The 19,148-nt window shown below is 41.5% G+C and overlaps 1 protein-coding gene across 1 annotated transcript in view; it reads left to right on the top strand.

Annotated features, from left to right (window-relative positions):
• UCN3 (urocortin 3) overlaps positions 1-19,148 on the top strand; it is a 460,199-nt gene that overhangs the window by 176,722 nt on the left and 264,329 nt on the right. The gene's annotated exons all lie outside the window — the stretch shown is intronic.

The following is a 19,148-nucleotide window of genomic DNA, read 5'->3' as shown; positions in this document are numbered from 1 at the left end:
AATACAGAGAAGGCAGAGTTCTTCTGCTACACCTACCTGTGGAAGCCATGGCTGGGAACTGGTCCTGTGTTGCCAGTTCCATACAGCACCTATCTTCTGATGTGGAAGTGTCGACTAAACGCTTGGCCACTTGTCCCTCTGTCACGGGGGATTGCTCATCATCTGACATGTCGCTCTGTAGCTGGACCGGTTCTGAAAAGAAACAGACATGTAAATGACCAAGGTAAAAATCAAAAGCATACATCAGACACCAGATTTTCCACTTACCATCCAGATCAATGTGCATCTCATCCAAATTCTTGCCTTTGAATTCGGCCAGTCTGCCACTCTTGAGAGCCATTAACAGTTTGCTAATCTTGGTGAGTTAGAGGGTACCTTCTCGGAGGCGGTAATACTGCCAGTGCACCCTGATGTGGTGCCCAAGGAAGTCTGCCAACTGATCCAGTTCTGTGTCATTTAGGTTGAGGACCTTCGAGAGAGTGGCAGTGTGCTTTCGAATCTTCGTGGAAGACATCGTGTGAGGATGCTTGGCCCCACACGCTCGGGCAAACAGTCATATGCAATCGCAGCCTCTGTAGTATGACAATGCAGCTGGTCTGGTGAACATGTAGACATTTTGGTTATCCACTCCACATTTGTCACGCTTTTCTGCGAGAAGTTCCATTGCAGCTTGCATGGCTAGTGTCAACAGGATGGGGACTTTTCTCCCTCGTTTTTCTCGGATTTTAATGCGAGTGAAGTGGCGGAAGAGCGTCCTATCAATGTCGGAAAGCGCTAAGGAAACATCTTTGTGGAGATCCGAGGAGAAGGTAGATAGCAACATTTTTGAAACTTCCCCTTCCCTTCTTCCATTGAACAAGATCACCTGTGCCAGGGTGACTATTGCAAGTAGTGCCCAGTGATTATCCGTAGGCTCGGTGGATAGCCCACTTCGGTAGGCTTGCTGCCTCTCATCAAGGTACAAGTGCATCTTTCTCACATCTTCCATGAATGGTAAGAGCTGAGGCATGTTCCATTTGGACTCCTTAAGAGTTTTCAAGGCAGCCGATGAGATCAACTCGTTCCATCTCGCCTCATATTGCAGTAAAGTCTTCCATCCTCTTTAAAGGGTTAGCTCTTCTGGCCTGTAGCAATAGCCCATTTTTCTAAGCTTCTGACGGGTGTACTCGTGCCTGCCAACATCTGATCCGATCCGGTTGAACAAATTCTGTCCCATCTGCATGTTGCATTGATCATTTTTGACTGCGAGTAAGACTTCACCCTGGGTCATGCCACTCAAGAGCTTCAAAAAGCCATCACTGATGTCAGGTGGAACAGGCTGAGCAAAGGCGCACAGTAACTGGACTTGCCAGGTGTGAGCTTGTTGCCCCTTCAGTTTAGCTTACATCTCTTCATGTGTCGCCACAGGTATTTCCTTGCAAACAAGCCCTGGCAGGCTAAACAGTGCATGAAGCCTTCAGCATCTATCTCTTTTTCTGGAAGGGTGCACAGGACCAGAACACCATGGCCTGCCCTCATTGCCTCAGCATTGTGTGCAAAGTTGTCCCTATTGCGAAGATGTGCCATTTGCATGCACCTTTCTTTCAACTGCTTGGGGAATTTCAGGGCCCAGACTACTTCAGTCTCATTGCGGTGAACATGCTCCATGTGCTAGGCAATTTTTAAGAGTGGCTTCTCACAGTACAGGCAGTACTGCTTTTTGTTATACGCCTTGGAGCCATCACTGTTTCTGGATTGCGTTCGGACAGACACCGCGTCGTCTCTCCGACCCTCTGTGTTTAAAACACGGCTAGCAGAAAGTCGAGAATGGTCGTACATAGAACTCTGCAGTGCTGGCAATGGGGCATCACCGCTGGTGTCTGAACCACTCTCCTTCAAAGTGTCAGGGGCATACTCATCTCCACTGCTCTCTGAGCAACCGGTGTTGTCATGCTTCACTGTCCCCGCTTTACCTTCAGCAGCAGACAGATTCAACTGTGTCTTTACCCGCTTGGTGTACAAAGCGCCGGCAGCATGCAGTCATTTCCTTTTCTTGCTCCTGCTATACATTTGGATGGAATACTGGCTGCTAGCGGTGGGATGCACACACACTTTCTCCCCTCCATACATGCACATTTTTGTTACAACAAATGTGACTCACGGGGACATGCCAGATTTTTATATTGAGCATATCAGCAAGGTCCCCTACATTGATTAGCCTTGAGAACCTTTGTGGGGACCTCAATGTTTGTCCCCACCACGACTCAGGTCCCTACAGTGTTGGTGTGTAAACAGATCAATGTCCCCACAAGCATATGAATGCAAATACACACACAGACACACAGACACCCACACACTATATGGACAAAAGTATTCAGACGCTTGACCATTACACCAACAGGGACTGTAATCACATTGTATTCAATTTTAATTACATATACTTTAATATGGAGTTGGTCCCCCTTTTGCACTGATAACAGCTTCCACTCTTCTTGGAGGGATTTCCACAAGATATTGGAGTGTTTCTGTGGGAATTTGTGCCCATTCATTCTGTAGAGCATTTATGAGGTCAGACACTGATGTTGGATGAGAAGACCTGCCTCGCAATCTCCATTCCAGTTCATCCCAAATTTGCTCAATGGAGGTGAGGTCAGGGCTCTGTGCAGGCCAGTCAAATTCTTCCACAACAAACTCATCAAACCATGTCTTTGTAGTCCTTGCTTTGTGCACTGGGGCACAGTCATGTTGGAACAGAAACAAAAACTGTTGCCACAGAGTTGGAACCATAGCATTGTCCAAAATTACTTGGTATGCTGAATCATTAAGATTGCCCTTTACTGAAGATAAGGGGCCTAGCCCAAACCTTGTAAAATAGCCCCATACCATTATCCTTCCTCCACCACACTTCACAGTTGGCATAATGCAGTCAGGCAGGTAACGTTCTCATGACATCCGCCAAACCCAGACTTCGCCATCTGACTGTGTGATTTGTCACTCCACAGAACACGTTTTCACTGCTCCACAGTCTAGTGTCGGTGTGTTTTACAGCATACCATCCAACGCTTGGCATTGGTCTTGCTGATGTGAGGCTTGCATGCAGCTGCTTGGCCATGGAAACCCATTCCATTAAGCTTCCATTGCACAGTTTTTGAGCTTACATTAATGGCAGTGGAAGGTCGGAACTCTTCAGCTGTGGAATCAGCATCATTGATGACTTTTATGCACCATGTGCCTAAGCAGTCGTTGACCCCCCCTCTGTGATTTTATGTGGTCTTCCGCTTTATGGTTGAGTTGCTGTTGTTCCTAAACACTGCCACTTTCTAATAATATCACTTACCATTAACAGTGGAATATCCATGTTGGGTACACTTTAATGGTGCAGAAAATTCCGACACCAAGGAGTCCTCCACTTAAAATCCGAATCTGTGAAATAACGATTTAAATATAAGCAGACTTACCTCCATACCGATGCTGTGGATCTCTGATCGCAGCAGGATGCTGACCGCAAGTTATTCCAACTAGTTAGGTGTCCGTTAGTGGACTTTCACGTCATTGCGACCTCTATCACTTTTAATTTAAAGCGCCAATGTCGGGTTAAGCGTTTAAACACTTAACCCGAGGTCGCAATGACGTGAAAGTCTACTAACGGACACCTGACTAGTTGGAATAACTTGCGGTCAGCATCCTGCTGCGATCAGTACCACGCTTGAAGTCACTTAGCTCTTCAGAACGACCCCTTTTGTATCATGTTTGCAAATGGAGACTGCATGGCTAGGTGCTTGATTTTATATACCGCTAACAATGGGTCTGATTGAAACACCTCAATTCCATAATTAAAAGGTGTGGCCAAATGCTTTTGTCCATATAGTGTGTATGTATGTATGTATGTATGTATGTATATATGTATATATATATATATATGTATATATGTATATATATATATATATATATATATATATATATATATATATATATATAATGTATAATAAGTCCGTATTTGCATTCACTCTGTCTCGCCCACTCAATAGCACCTCTTTTTAGATGCGCATGCACTTATTATAGGGTTACTTCCATATAGGCACTCTTTGTTACTAGCATACGTTTCCGTAATGTAAGCAGCTTCCTATTACAACCTACTCCGAATCTGGTACCTGAGCAACATGTTCTGGTAGTGTTTGTTTTAATAAAAACTATAATTCTGTTTAATCTACTGATACTGACCTGGCTTGTTCTTAACCATGTTATATATTTCTGAACTTCTTCTTCCTTTCACAAATTTGGGCTGTATATTTGCTATGAAACTAGTTCTGGGAGTTGTGACCCATGTGTGTCGCACAGTAAGGCCCATTACTCCATTTTGGGGTCCCTGGTAAAAAAAAAAAAGGGTGGGAGGGGTCCAATTGAACACCTCAGATCTACCCAGCAATCACTTTTAGAACACTATGTTCACAACTAGGGCGATTCATTACACTTCTTTCTTTTCACTTGTTTTTAAATTTGCAGCGTATTGACCATAAGTTATGTCCTCAGTAGCTATGTAGTGAATGTGGCTCTTGAATGTGGCCCCTCTGTTTAGTAGCAGAATCCACTAAGAGTCTGTAACTTCATGAGGTGTATATATTTTTTATATTTTTTTATTTTTAATTTTATTTTTATTTTATTTTAATCTTATTGTTATTTCTATTTTCATTTCATGTATGTACTCATGTATCAAAATCCAATTATCGTTGGAAATATTCATTCCCCCTTTTTTTCTGGAATTGTTTATTTATGCTAATTAAATTCACTGTTTTTACCATTCTGCACTATTTCATGTTAACTATCTAATTCTACAAATAGTTTCCATTTATATTATAGGTATGTTCTAGGCAATTTGAGCGCATTAATTTATTATACATTGCTTGGTACACAGGAAGGGATTCCTGAATTATTGCTGCTCTTGCCGTTTGGAGTTGAGCGCAGGTCCTTTTTTGATTTGAACTTCATGAGGTGGCACACTTTGACATGGTACTCTTAGCACACATTGGCTTATACTGGAAGGTCAAGTTATAATTTTCAATAATAAGGTGTACTAGTTTAGAAGCAATTCTATACCCGCTTCAGTAAGTGATCAAACTAGAATAGTTCCAGCAGAAATTTCTAAAAAATAAGCTGTTGTATGCTAGAAGAACAGTTATTTGATTCTTTGATATTCTGAAATGACAATAAATTACCACAATGTATGTAATATTGAATTTAAATTGAATATATTTGTTTGTTGGTTTCTCAGGAAGCAAATGAGAGCAATAAAGAGAAGAAGAAGAAGAAGAATCGAACTACAAACTCATCCACAGAACTTGTCAAAGAGCTAGAGATGAGTTCTAATTACACACTAATACAGAGACATTCTATTCAGCATCTTCAGGGGAGTGACATTGAGCACAGACTAACAGGCACAGAGCTCAGCTTGAAAGAACAAGACACTGTAAGGGCTACAGCCCATACAATGGCTGTATCTGACCTTGGCCTGAGTACAAGTGAGGACATGGTAAGCCTTGTAAATTGTTGTTTTATAAGGGTACTTAAACAGTTTGCTGCAATGCTGAAATGAAGCTATCTGGCTCCAATATATTTTTGTTGTACCAGTAGTCCTGAAAAGTTATTTCAAATTTCTACAGCCACTGCTAATTACGCACACTCCCAATTTACCCTTCAGGTGCCCCTTTCAATACACCACTATTACTGGAATGCAACTGCAGTTCTCACAGTACTGACAGCCAGGAGCTAGGGCTGCTTCTCTTTTTCATTTACCAGGTGTTTGAATCTGCTGTCTAGATCTTACTGTACTAGTGCTGACAGTGCTCTCATACACCACTTGTCAGCACTGATAGCTTTACACTGTCCTGAATGTGAGCACTGACAGTGAGTAGCAGCAATCTAGTAATCAACAAATGATTAAAATAAGGATGTCTACCTTCCTGGGATCAGCAATTGCAGAAGCTGACGTGCTGCTCTGAAGGCTCCAGCAGTCCAGCAGCGGTCTGTTTCAGACACACATCAGTGTTATTGAGGAGCCTTTACAATACAGTTGCCCATTTAGACCAGTCAAGCAGTAGTACAAGATAGTAGAACAATGCTGGACATTTAACCCTTTGTGGTGACCTGTTGGATAAGGGGAACCCTAGGTAAGTAGAACTCTTTTACCATAAATTGGTGAGTTCCAGTCAAAACTAATTTTTAAATAATTGTAGGTGGAATTAGGTGAGGTTTTTCAAATCAGAAAATGTTACTTACCTGTGAACCCCCAGTTCACCAATCTGGTCGTTCCTGAAGTACTTTTATTTATCCAAAGAGATTCTCTATCCTGCTTATGGGGAGATTTCTTGAAAGCACTAGAGTAAATGGCAAGGCATCTCCACCATGAGATTTACATTTTTGATTGAGAAGCTCATGGGAGGATCTTCTGCTCACACAGAGACATCACAGAATTAGCTTGATTGGGGTAGGGCAGGTAATTGACAATTATTAAACATGTGTTGAATTACTGATTTTAAAAGTGTTCCGTTATGGAAATAATTGTGTTGTGTAATTGGTAATGCTGTTTTCATTGTCATGTTAGAGTTACTTTAAGTATAAAATGCACTGCGGGAACAGGGGGCCATTTCAGAGCTGGATTAAGGCTTCGAGGGGCCCAGGGCACTTAAGACAGGGGGGCCCCTAAAATCTAAAATTAAGGGCATAGGGACACATCCTGCATTACATCACCTACAGCCCACAGTATGACACTTACAGCTCTCCCAGAGGGCTCGCTTAGGTTGTCTGCATAAGAAAAATCATTGCTTCCACAAACTAAAATACTGTACATTAAAACAATCACCAAAACACCACATTAAAATGGGTATTGACACCACACATTAAAACTAGCAATGATATCACACATTAAAAATACCATTGATAACGTACACTAAAACTAGCAATGATACCGCACGCTAAAACTAGCAATGATACCGCACTTTTAAAATAAAATTTATAATGCACATTAAAACTAGCAATGATACCGCAAATTAAAATACCATTGATAATGCATCATTGGGCATGGCCAGGCCACCTTCCTACAGACAAAAAAAACCTGCATTGTTGTGTACACCATTGAACAGTCACCAAAAATTGGGATTGTCCCACTAGAATCACAACATTTCACAGACTTTGCTGCTCTCTCCTACCTGTTCTTCTCACTTTCACCACCTGTGCTGCAGGTTTCTTTAGTGGCTTATCTAGATCCTGGAATGTTAGGGGCCCTATTTGGAAAAAAAAATGTGTACATTTAGAAAATGACAGCCACCCCGGCGTTAAATCAGTACCACCCATGATTAATAATTAGGCCTTCCTCCAGCCCCAACATTAAAATAATAGTATTCACATTTAATAAATAAACCTATTTCCCTCCCTACAAACAGCCCCAGCAATAAATTAATAGTATTTACATTTCAGAAATATACCTATTTCCCGCAACCGTCACTGCCATTAAATAATTCATAGGCACATTTAATAAAGGGACCTCATTCTCCCCAAACTCACCCCCACATTCAGTAGCGCCCAAACCACCCCATCTTAAATTAATTAATTGTCCCCACTATTGTGCCCCTCTCCCCCCCTTTTTCCTCATGCTGTGTCTCTCACCCTTTTTTCTTATACTGTGCCTTTCTCTCCCCTTTTTTCTCATGCTGTGCCTCTCACCCTTTTTCCTTACTGTGCCTCCCTTCTCCCCCTTTTTTCTTACTGTGCCTCTCTTCTCCCCCTTTTTTCCTTACTGTGCCTCTTCTCCCCCTTTTTTCCTTACTGTGCCTCTTCTCCCCCTTTTTTCCTTACTGTGCCTCTTCTCCCCCTTTTTCCTTACTGTGCCTCTCTTCTCCCCCTTTTTCCTTACTGTGCCTCTTTTCTCCCCCTTTTTCCTACATGGTGTGCTTTTCTTCTCCCCCTTTTTCCTCCATAGTGTGCCTCTCTTCTCCCCCTTTTTCCTTACTGTGCCTCTCTTCTCCCCCTTTTTCCTCAGTAGTGTGCCTCTCTTCTCCCCCTTTTTCCTTACTGTGCCGCTCTTCTCCCCCTTTTTCCTCCATAGTGTGCCTTTCTTCTACCCCTTTTTCCTCCATAGTGTGCCTCTCTTCTCCCCCTTTTTCCTTACTGTGCCTCTCTTCTCCCCCTTTTTTCTCCATAGTGTGCCTTTCTTCTTCCCCTTTTTCCTCCATAGTGTGCCTTTCTTCTCCCCCTTTTTCCTCCATAGTGTGCCTTTCTTCTCCCCCTTTTTCCTCCATACTGTGCCTCTCTTCTCCCCCTTTTTCCTCAATAGTGTGCCTCTCTTCTCCCCCTTTTTCCTCCATTGTGTGCCTTTCTTCTCCCTTTTTCCTCCATAGTGTGCCTCTCTTCTCCCCTTTTTTCCTCCATTGTGTGCCTTTCTTCTCCCCCTTTTTCTTCCATTGTGTGCCTTTCTTCTCCCCCTTTTTCCTCAGTAGTGTGCCTTTCTTCTACCCCTTTTTCCTCCATAGTGTGCCTCTCTTCTCCCCCTTTTTCCTTACTGTGCCTCTCTTCTCCCCCTTTTTTCTCCATAGTGTGCCTTTCTTCTTCCCCTTTTTCCTCCATAGTGTGCCTTTCTTCTCCCCCTTTTTCCTCCATAGTGTGCCTCTCTTCTCCCCCTTTTTCCTCCATACTGTGCCTCTCTTCTCCCCCTTTTTCCTCAATAGTGTGCCTCTCTTCTCCCCCTTTTTCCTCCATTGTGTGCCTTTCTTCTACCCCTTTTTCCTCCATAGTGTGCCTCTCTTCTCCCCTTTTTTCCTCCATTGTGTGCCTTTCTTCTCCCCCTTTTTCTTCCATTGTGTGCCTTTCTTCTCCCCCTTTTTCCTCAGTAGTGTGCCTTTCTTCTACCCCTTTTTCCTCCATAGTGTGCCTCTCTTCTCCCCCTTTTTCCTTACTGTGCCTCTCTTCTCCCCCTTTTTTCTCCATAGTGTGCCTTTCTTCTTCCCCTTTTTCCTCCATAGTGTGCCTTTCTTCTCCCCCTTTTTCCTCCATAGTGTGCCTCTCTTCTCCCCCTTTTTCCTCCATACTGTGCCTCTCTTCTCCCCCTTTTTCCTTAATAGTGTGCCTCTCTTCTCCCCCTTTTTCCTCCATTGTGTGCCTTTCTTCTACCCCTTTTTCCTCCATAGTGTGCCTCTCTTCTCCCCCTTTTTCCTTACTGTGCCTCTCTTCTCCCCCTTTTTTCTCCATAGTGTGCCTTTCTTCTTCCCCTTTTTCCTCCATAGTGTGCCTTTCTTCTCCCCCTTTTTCCTCCATAGTGTGCCTCTCTTCTCCCCCTTTTTCCTCCATACTGTGCCTCTCTTCTCCCCCTTTTTCCTTAATAGTGTGCCTCTCTTCTCCCCCTTTTTCCTCCTTTGTGTGCCTTTCTTCTCCCTCTTTTTCCTCCATAGTGTGCCTCTCTTCTACCCCTTTTTCCTTACTGTGAATCTCTTCTCCCCCTTTTTCCTCAGTAGTGTGCCTTTCTTCTACCCCTTTTTCCTCCATTGTGTGCCTTTCTTCTCCCCCTTTTTCCTCAGTAGTGTGCCTTTCTTCTACCCCTTTTTCCTCCATAGTGTGCCTCTCTTCTCCCCCTTTTTCCTTACTGTGCCTCTCTTCTCCCCCTTTTTTCTCCATAGTGTGCCTTTCTTCTTCCCCTTTTTCCTCCATAGTGTGCCTCTTTTCTCCCCCTTTTTCCTTAATAGTGTGCCTCTCTTCTCCCCCTTTTTCCTCCATAGTGTGCCTCTCTTCTACCCCTTTTTCCTTACTGTGCCTCTCTTCTCCCCCTTTTTCCTCAGTAGTGTGCCTTTCTTCTACCCCTTTTTCCTCCATAGTGTGCCTTTCTTCTCCCCCTTTTTCCTCAGCAGTGTGCCTTTCTTCTACCCCTTTTTTCTCCATACTGTGCCTCTCTTCTCCCCCTTTTTCCTCAGTAGTGTGCCTTTCTTCTACCCCTTTTTCCTCCATACTGTGCTTTTCTGCGTTATTCCCTTTTCTTTTTTTTACTTACCTTTCTTTTAGCTTCTTTCTTCTCTTCTGTCTTCTTGGTCCTCTGCGCGCTGCTCCTCACTGAATGACAGGCGTGCCTTGATGACATCACGCCTGTCATTCAGTGTTAACAGTGCAGAGAGGAGGGAGGAGGAGGGACGCCGGCGCAGCGATCAGGTGAGTATATCTTTTTTTTTTTTTTCTTTTTTTTTGCTTCCCTGCTCCCCCCACCAACGAAGGGAGCCTTGAACCTGGCCGCCCGCAACCCCCCCCTGCCACCGCCCTCGGAGAGAGGGGAGCCCGGGGCACATGCCCCCTGTGCCCCCCCCTTAATCCGGCTATGGGCCATTTAAAGTATGGAAGAATGTGTTGTTAATAGATTAAGTTTTGGTCTTTGTAAAGTCATTTTTAATTGCCAATTCCCTACTTCTGAATAGGTGAATTTTAACAAAAGGTACATTGCACATTCACAGTTCTACCAAATGCCCTATCACTCCTGTTCACCTCTTTTGAAGTACATGCCATTTGCATTTTTAACCCATTCTCTATGGGTGCTGCTTTGATCTTTCACCCCCCCAGGTCAATACCAACAATTGTTGAACATTTCTCTGCATGTCTCCCACATATCATCATCATCATCATCAGTTATTTATATAGCGCCAACATATTCCGTAGCGCTTTACAATTGGGGACAAACGTAATAAACTAATAAACAAACTGGGTAAAACAGACAAAGAGGTGAGAAGGCCCTGCTCGCAAGCTTACAATCTATGGGACAATGGGAGATTGACACATGAGGTTAAGTATACATTTTGCATCTTGGCCCAGCCAGACTGCAAAGGTAGGGTGACTCATAAGCTAAATGATCCTGTCACACAATAATGTTGGTCCGGGGGTAGTTGTCTTGTGTGAAATTGTGTAACAGGCTAAAGGTAGTGAGGTTAAGATGGTGGTTGAGGAATATTATACGCTTGTCTGAATAGGTAGGTTTTCAGAGAACGCTTGAAAGTTTGTAGAACAGAGGAGAGTCTTATTGTGCGAGGGAGAGATATCTTCCAACATATCTTATCTTCCAACATCCCCACTTTCATCATGGGTGATTTAAATATTCCCATTGATAATCCACATTCCACTTGTGCTTCCAAACTACTCTCTCTAACTTCCTCCCTTGGCCTCTCCCAGTGGACTGAATTCTCTACTCATCAGGATGGCCACTGCCGTGATCTTGTTTTCTCTATACTATGCTCAGTTTCTGATTTCTTCAACACTCCTTTCCCCCTCTCGGGGATCATCACCTCATCAGCTACAAGCTCTCATGCAGTACTTAAAGCATTCTGCTGTCTAACTCTACCAAGCATCCTCATGCCCACAGAAATCTTAACTGTATTAATTTTCAACAGTTTTCCACCTCTCTCCAACATATTCCCTCCCCAATTTCTATGTTACCACCCAACATTTTCAGCAGTTCCTAGCAACAGCCAATATAGTGGTTCCAGTGACTCTTCATTCTCCGTGTCGAATTAGATGTCAGCCATGGCACACTAAGGCAACATGAAATCTTCAAAAACTTTCTCACAAAGCAGAACATCACTAGCTTAAATCTCGAACCTCTAATGATTTCCTCACATATACTGTTATCTACCACTCATATCAAAATGCTCTGGACACTGCTAAACAAATATACTTCCAATATCTCATCTCTGTTCTAACCCCAAATGCATTTTTAACACATTTAAATCTCTTTTCAATCCTCTCACCTCTAACCCTCTGACTACTATCAGTGCCCAAGATCTTGCGTACTACTTCAAGGACAAGATAGATAAGATCGGACTTGAAATGGAATCCTCTTTCTCAACAAACAACCAGCTCAATTCCTTCCCAGCACCCTCTAACACCCTCTCTTCATTTGAAACCACAAAGAAGCATCTACTTTCTTTTTATCTTCCCACTCTACCACCTGTCCTCTTGCCCCTATACCCTCACAAATCGGTAGATCCCTGCCTCCTGTGCTCTTCCCACTCCTAACTAAAATCTGTAAACTCTCTCTCTATTGGTATCTTTCCATCTTTATTTAAGCAGGCAGTGATACTCCTGTTCTGAAAAAACTAAATTCTGACCCAAACTCTCAAATTTCCATCCCATCTCTCAGCTCTCATGCACCTCCAAGCTCCTCAAAAGAATTGCCTACACTTGCCTCATGCTTGCTTTCCTCACACAACCTATTGGATGCTCCAGTCTTGCTTTCTTTCTTAACACTACACAGAGGCAGCGTTGACTAGGTTTGTCAACAATTTGATCATTTATAAATCCAAAGGCCATTACTCACTTCTAATTCTCCTGGATCTCTCTACTGCATTTGACACTGTTGACCACTCTGTTCTAATACAAACACTACAACCCATAGGTCTGCAAGACACTGTTCTATCCTGGTTCTCACCCTACCTATCTAATCGCTCTTTCAGTGTTAGTTTCTCTGGATTCACCTCTGCTCCACTTCCTTCGTCAGGTGGAGTACCACAGTGCTCAGTCCTTGGTCCTCTACTCTGCTTCATGTATACCACTTCTCTTGGAAAACTAATAAGCTCATTTGGATTTCAGTATCATCTCTATGCGGATAATACCTAAATTTATCTATTCTCTCCTGATCTCTCACCAACTTGCTGTCTTTCTGCAATTTCATCTTGGATGTCCTCTTGCCAACTTAAACTGAATCTTTCAAAAACAGAGTTAATAATATTTCCACCTTCCAACTGAAGTTACCTACCCGATATTTCTATTTCTGATTACCAAATGACAATAAATCCCCCCTAACAAGCTTGTTGCCTAGGCGTGATACTTGAATCAAAACTATCCTTTGTTCGCCACATCGACTGTATCTAAATCATGTTACACACATTTAAAAAACATTTCCAGAATATGCACATATGTCACACAAGACACTGCAGAAACTTTAATTCATGCAATCATCATCTCCCACATTGACTATTGCAATTCCCTCCTTACTGTTCTTCCCTGAATCATACTCACCCTTCCAATCTATTTGGAACAGCGGGTAGATTGATTTTCCTTTCAAATTCTGCCTCCTCTGCTGGTCCACTCTGTCAGTCTTTACATTGGTTGCATGTTTTTCGCATCCAATATAAAATACTTCTACTAGCATACAAGGACATCAACAAAACTGCTACAACATACATGCCTCACTTGTCTCAAAATATTTCCCAATTCGACTTCTCTGTTCTGCACAAGATCTGCCTCTCTCATAACATGCTCCGATTCCTGGTTGCAGGACATTTTTTGGGCTGCACCCACTTTGTGGAATTCCCTCCCTCGCACAATAAGACTTTCCTCTGGTCTTCAAACCTTCAAGCATTCTCTGAAGCTTATAATATTCCTCAACCACCCTCTTATCCCATATGTTACCTTATTACCTCCCTTTACATAGTTCACACAAAACAACAACCCTTTTACCAATATTGCTGTGTGACTGGATCATATTGCTCACTAAGCACTTTTTACCTTTGCAATCTGGCTGACCAATATGCAATATGTACCACTTACCCTCATGTATCAAACTCCCATTATTCCATAGATTGGAAGCTTGCGGACAGGGACTTCTTACCTCTCTGTTTGTCTCACTACTCAGTATTGTTTTATTTCTGTGCTTGTTCCCAATTGCAAAGCACTATGGAATTTGCTGGAACTATATAAATTATGATGAAATTATGAATTTGTCAGTGAAGCCAAAACACAAGATATGAGAAACATCAGGGCTTACATGCAAAATAACATTATAATTGGAGTTTTTCTTCATTCCAGATCACCAATAACACATTAATTTTGTACAGACATTTATAGGTTTGTTATTGTCTAATGTGTTTTATAGTCCATATTGCCGTCTGGACTCATTAACAATGTTTCACTTACATATTTACTGTAATGAGGACATGATTTTTACCAAAACAGTATTTTTAAGTGCTATATTTTTACCAATGTATGATTTTTATCCACAGGAGATCAACGCTGGCGAAAATCCGGAGTTTCCAGAAGCTGAGGTATCAATAAATAAAATAAGATTTAAATAAAAAAGAGCACATTTTAAATGGTAAAAATTCTGATCTTCAGTATAGTTTACAAAATCTGTACAACTAGTAGCACATCTGTGCCACTAGCGTCATAATCCAAACACAATATGCCTAAATTTAATTGCTGCTTTGACCATGAAAAAGCTGGTCACTTGTGTACAAAATAGTAACAGTGCCTGACACTATGGCTGCACAGATAAATTGGCTGACAGAATGTTTTTTTGGCGCTAGTAGGCATAAGAATGATATACTTAAACAAAATTCAGCTATTATTTAGAGAAAAACACATCTTGTTGATGCATAATATTAGAGCTTGATTTCACTTGCCTCTGATTTGTATTTTTTACATGCATAGAAATTGCAGTTAAAACTCCTCAAATACATACATTTTCAAAGTACATTTTACAAATAGCAAACTGTAATAAATCTGGATGGAAAAATCAAACATGTAAATCAGTGTATTAGGAAAATGAGACTTAAGGAGAAGTTTATGGGCCTGACTCATTAAGGAAAGTAAAACAAAAAAGGAGTAACTTTGCAAAACAATTTTGCAATAGAGGGTGAGGTAAATTTAAAATGTGATGGCAGATTTATAGTTTGTGTATAAGATGTCCTAGGTCAGTGATGGGCAAACTTTTTCAGGAGCGGGCCAAATAAAAAAGAGAAACTTTAGGAGGGCCAATATAATTTATTAAAAAACTCAAATATTAAAATATATAATACAAATTTTTTGAATGGGGCGGGAGGGTGTTATAAAGCAGTGTAACCTCTATAAGTGCAGCGATCGTACAGACACAGCACTTATTTCAGCAGGTTGTTGCAGATCCGTCTTTCTGGTGAGCCACTAACTGACAACACAGCAGCCAATCGAAATCCGCCTTAGTATATGGCCCAGCCCATCTCTTCTCACATGACTTTCAGCCATTAGGGGGCGGGCAGGTGTTTGAGTGATTGACACACGAAGTGTCCTTTTAGGAAGGAGAATGAAGTGTAATGGAGGAAATAGCTGGGAAGGCATAAAAATGAAGGTTCTGACACACAGGGTCGGCCCTAATAATTTTATGCATATTTTAATGAATTTTTTTTAAATATTGGCGGGCCGGATAGAACCTCTAAGTGGGCCGGATCTGGCCCGCGGGCCTTAGTTTGCCCATCACTGTCCTAGGTCAACTTTAAATTTCGGTGTAAATATAGAGTTATCAAGTATATGTGTGCTATATGAAAAAACAGCCAGTGTTTAACTTAGGTGTAAAATAATAAACTAATTCGCACCCTATGCATTGTAACATGTTTTGTCCAGGAGAAAACTTACTCCTTTTTTGCTTATTTTCCTTAATGAATCAAGGCTAATGTTTATAACCTTTCTGTAGCAGAAGCATACTTGCCTACATTGGCATCGACTCCTCTGGGAGATCAGGGGGAGGTGGGCGGGATGGGGACGGGGGGGTGCCAACGGGTCACGATGATGTGTGATTTGCGTCATAAGCCCCGTCCCCCGCAACTTTACTATTGTGGCAATTAGGAACCAGGAGGTTGCCTCGCTCTCCCAGAAATTCGGGAGTCTCCTGGACATTCCAAGAGAGTAGGCAACTATGAGCAGGAGCCAACATCTAAAAGTTTGCAAGGTGGGGATATTTGTGTTCCACATAATAAACAAAGATTTGTTATTATGATTTAGCAAGCATTATATGTAAACTATGGAAGAAAAAGGCACCCTCTCCCTAAACATTAACAGGGTCCTCCATAGATAATACATAAAAATTCACTATCACTAGGTATATGGATGCTATAAATTTACAACTTGCCTCTCACAATAGAACCTAATTGCATTTTAACACCTATCACAAAAAGCACAATGTAACATTATAATATTAATACATAATCAAAATAGCATGCTTTTTATTTTGAATGAGCTAACCTTATTACTAAACCATTATTTAATATGTTGCATGTTTAGCTATGCTGGCCTACGTAACGGCTGCTGATAATGAGCAGGGATTGTTGGTGCAGATGAATTCTGGTGTGTGTTTTACTTAATTGCATGATTACTTGTCCACATCAGCTCATGTCTGAGTCCATAAAGAAAAATATTTTTATAATGTGTATTTCTCTGTTTTGACAGAGACTGGTTAATAAAAAAGATAACACAGGTCTGCAACCAAAAAGCTGTTTTCATAATTTTATCTGATTCTTATGGTTTTTGGTGCGCTGAATTCGAAAATGACCACCGTTTTTTCCTGGAACGTCAGGTTTTATCACAATCGAAATGTGCCTTGGTCAAACAGGTAGCTGGAAATCGCTAAATTTCAAATTCATCATACTTAAAAAATGAACATGGAAAAACAAATTAATTTTCACTGCCAGTGCTCCCAAAAACATGAAAATACATGTTTATTGGTCCTGGTGATGATCACTGCATTGTTGAGTCTGCTTGCTAGGGCCTGCCCGGACATGTTCTTTCATGCATTAACTTGTTCTCTGATTCCTCCACAATCTTGTATTTCATTTCAGTCGTCATCCTGCTATTGTCCGTGTGGTTCAAAATTAGTGCAATGCCTCCAAGAAAGTGTGTAAATTCGCCTGACAGTTTCTGTTTCATATGTGCAGAGTTCATGGTGAAAAAGCAGCAGTTGAATATTACGGATTTTGTTAAGAAAGTTTATTTTGTTTATTTTAAATTAAAACTTGGTGACCAAGATAAAGTTTGGGCTCCTCATAAAGTATGTAAGCGGTGCATCGAAGATCTTCGTAAATGGTCAAAAGCAAGATAAAAGCTTTTCGATTTGGAATTCCTATGATGTGGCACGAGCAAAAGAATCATAGTGATGATTGATATTTCTGTTCCTGTTAAATTAGGATTAATGAAGCAATTTGTTAAGGCACTTCCCAAAGATAGCGAATGTTTCAAGTACTTGGGATCCAAGTTTCCAGGTTTAACGGTGGCAAAACTGAAAGAGGGGGTTTTTGTTGGCCCGGATATTAGAAAACTCATATCCGACAAAGACTTCATCAGTTCAATGACTCCAACTCAAAAAGAAGCATGGGTGGCCTTTACTGTGGTCATAAAAAACTTTTTGGGAAACCAAAAGGAACCAAATTACAAGGAAATGGTGGAAACAATGTTGTAAGTGTTCCACAAGCTTGGTTGCTCCATGAGCTTGAAAGTCCATTTTCTCAACTCACACCTTGACTATTTTCCTGAAAATTTGGGAGCAGTGAGTGAAGAACAGGGAGAACGTTTCCATCAAGATATAAAAGAAATGGAAAGAAGGTATCAAGGGAAATGGAGTGTTACGATGATGGCTGACTACTGCTGGATGTTGTACAGGGAACTTCCGGAAGCCACCTAAAAGAGGAAAAGCTCAAAAAGAAGTTTAGAGTTTAAAAAAAGACGATTTCACAAGCAATCTACTTGAGTGTGGTGTTAAGTTTGTCGTCACCTGTGCAAATGAGTTCATATTTTTCATGTAAATAAAATATTTGCGTTAAGAGATTTTTTTAAACGATGACCACCCGTTTGTTCGAAAACCTGACGTCCCAGGACAAAACGGCTGTCATTTTTGGATTCAGCGCACCAAAAAACGTAAGAATCAGTCAACTAAACCAAAACAGCTGTCCAAAATTTTTTTTTTGCAGACCTGTGTAATTTATGCAATGGGAAATCATTTTTTTAGGTATATTTTATTCTTCAGGCCATAAAAGGGCAAAATGTGCCTATGTATTATGATCTGAATTTGATCATTATACACCCATCACCGTTACTTACAAGTGAATACAATTGGGTACTTTCACACATGTACAACCAAACTCCCCACTGGGCATGTTATCCAATGGTGCTGCTGTTCAGACATACAACATACTTGCCAACTCTCCCGGAATATCCGGGAGACTCCCGCATTTTGCGAGAGTCTCCCGGACTCCCGGGAGAGTGTGGCAATCTCCCTGATCTGCCGAAGTGGGCAGAATTTTGTTCAAACGCCGCGATTCACCGGGAATTGAGGCATTTGGCCCCACCCCCCGCTGTAAAATGACGCGATTTGCGTCATTAAGTCACGGGGCGGGGCTAAATGACGCGATTTTGGAGTCACGCCCCCTACACGCCCACCTCCCTCCCGTAGCTCCCGGAAGCCATCTTAAAAAAGTTGGCAAGTATGACATACAATTGAATGATGCCATGTCTATTGACGAAGTAGGGCTGTTTCAGAAGGCAAGAGGAGAAGGAGGTATTCAGCAGTGCAGACAGGAGAACATCCAATTGTTTGCTAGTATTGAAGACACACAGGGGTAGGGGAATCTTATCTATCTGATCATCCTATGGTTCAAAGATATGGCAGATATATAACTAAGGCTAATGTGTTTTGAGTGTTTCCTTGGCCTCTTAGAAGCTGACTGAGAATGCAAATCTTCCTAGAATTCAGACTCCTGATGCTTTTAACATAACATTTGTGAAAATGGCTTTGCTTAATAACTGTTTTACTATATTTGACACCCAAAAGGATGCTAAGGGTAGTAATTAGAAAAATATATAAGACACACAATGCTAATTTTCAGTGTTATTTAGTACATAAAATATATTTCATAAAATGTCCCATGAAGTCTAAACTTTTAATGCAGAAATGAATAAAAGTATAACATACAAGTATTAATTCAATAAACTAAAATAGTTATGATACAATAATATAAATAACAAAATATCGCAAGTCGATCACCTTGTAGCAAATAGAAATCTGGGTGAGTCCGTTTTTCCACATGTGAGAGGTAACTTTCCAGTCTACAAGCTGACATATTGGGCGGGGGAATGCCTCTCCTCCAAATGAACTGATCTGCTTGTAATGAAATAGTCAATGGTATTTATATAGCAGACTCTTGCTTTTCTGTGTTGATGCTCCTTCATACTCTGCAAGGAAAACCCAGTTAATATGCAATCTGATGTGTCCCTCAACAGATCAAACATATCAAAGTCCTGGGAATATATTTACTAAACTGATGGTTTGAAAAAGTGGAGATGTTGCTTATAGAAACCAATCAGATTCTAGCTGTCATTTTGTAGCATGTACTAAATAAATGACAGCTAGAATC

The sequence above is a fragment of the Mixophyes fleayi genome, chromosome 4, assembly GCF_038048845.1.
Source record: "Mixophyes fleayi isolate aMixFle1 chromosome 4, aMixFle1.hap1, whole genome shotgun sequence".
Taxonomy (NCBI): domain Eukaryota; kingdom Metazoa; phylum Chordata; class Amphibia; order Anura; family Limnodynastidae; genus Mixophyes; species Mixophyes fleayi.
The sequence above is the reverse complement of the archived record's forward strand: the minus strand, read 5'-3'. Positions and strand labels throughout refer to the sequence as shown.